Source organism: Cebus imitator, unplaced genomic scaffold, assembly GCF_001604975.1.
Source record: "Cebus imitator isolate Cc_AM_T3 unplaced genomic scaffold, Cebus_imitator-1.0 Scaffold5, whole genome shotgun sequence".
Classification (NCBI taxonomy): domain Eukaryota; kingdom Metazoa; phylum Chordata; class Mammalia; order Primates; family Cebidae; genus Cebus; species Cebus imitator.
The window spans coordinates 5,953,154-5,954,652 of NW_016107320.1; positions in this window are offsets into that span (position 1 = coordinate 5,953,154).

Genomic DNA, 1,499 nt, shown 5'->3' on the forward strand with positions numbered 1-1,499 from the left:
TTTGAGATGGAGTCTAGCTCTGTCACCAGGCTGGAGTGCAGTGGTGTGATCTCAGCTCACTGCAACCTTCACCTCCCAGGTTCAAGCCTCTCCTGCCTCAGTCTCCTGAGTAGCTGGGACTACAGGCGTGCACCACCACACCCAGCTAGTTTTTGTATTTTTGATAGAGATGGGGTTTTGCCATGTTGGCCAGGGTGGTCACAATCTCTTGACCTCATGATCCACCCCCCTTGGCTTCCCAAAGTGCTGGGATTACAGCCGTGGGCCGCAAATATTTTTAGTTTGTCCTTTCATTTTTAATGTTTTTTAAGAGATAGGGTCATGCTGTTGCCCAGGCTGGAATGCAATGGTGCAATCACTGCTCATTGCAGCCTTGACCTCCAGGGCTCAAACCATCCTTCCACTTCAGCCTCCCAAGTAGCTGAGACTACAGGTGCACCGCCACACTTGGCTAATTTTTTAAAGTTTTTGTTGAGATGAGGTCTATGTTGCCCCAGGCTGGTCTCAAACTCCTGGACTCAAGGGATCCTTCTGCTTCAGCCTCCTGAGTAGCTGGAACTACAAGCACCCCCAGTCTTAACTATTAAATTTTGTCATAAAGTCTATTTTAAGATAGCCACTCCAGGTGGGGTGCAGTGGCACATGCCTATAATCCTAGCATTTTGGGAGGCCAAAGGGGCAGATTGCTTGCGCTCAGCAGTTCAAGACAAGCTTGGGCATCATGGTGAAATCCTGTCTCTACAAAAATACAAAAATTAGCTGGGCGTGGTGGCACAGGCCTGTAGTCCCAACTACTTGGGAGGCTAAGCCTGAAGAATCAACAGTCCTGGAGGTCAAGCCTGCAGTGAATTTTGACTGTGCCACTGCACTCCAGCCTGGGTAAACAAAATGAGAACCTGTCTCAAAAAAAAGATGAATGTATTTTAGTTTTTGAAAGTTTCTTCCCAGTTATATTCTAGTTTTAGTGTATAATCACAGATGTACTTAAAAATGTGACATTAATACAAATTACCTAATATAATTTTTAGAATGGCCTTTTTTATGGTCTAAAAATTATCAGCTATTTGAATTTCTACTTAAAATTTGTCCTGTACAAAGAATATTATAATCAAATTTCCTCAACACAACTGTTTATTTCAAGTTGAGAGGTTTATGTTTTATTTTAAAAAAGTTTAAAAAATTTAGAGATGGAGTCACACTGTTGCCCAGGCAGGTCTCAAACTCCTGAGCTCAAGCAATCCTCCCAGCTTGGCCTCCCAAAGCAATGGGATTACAGGCATGAGGCACCATGCCCAGCCTATTTTTTATTTTTTGGAGATGGGATTTTTTTTTTTTTTGTGAACACATGTATGAAGAGATTTATTTACATAAGGTGAATCAGTGAATTGTTCTGAAATATGTATGTGTTATTTGATATTGTACCCTGGAGATTTTCCAAACATTGTTTGCATATAATGTCTACCTTTAAAAATATATAAAACTGTGTAAAACTCAATGGC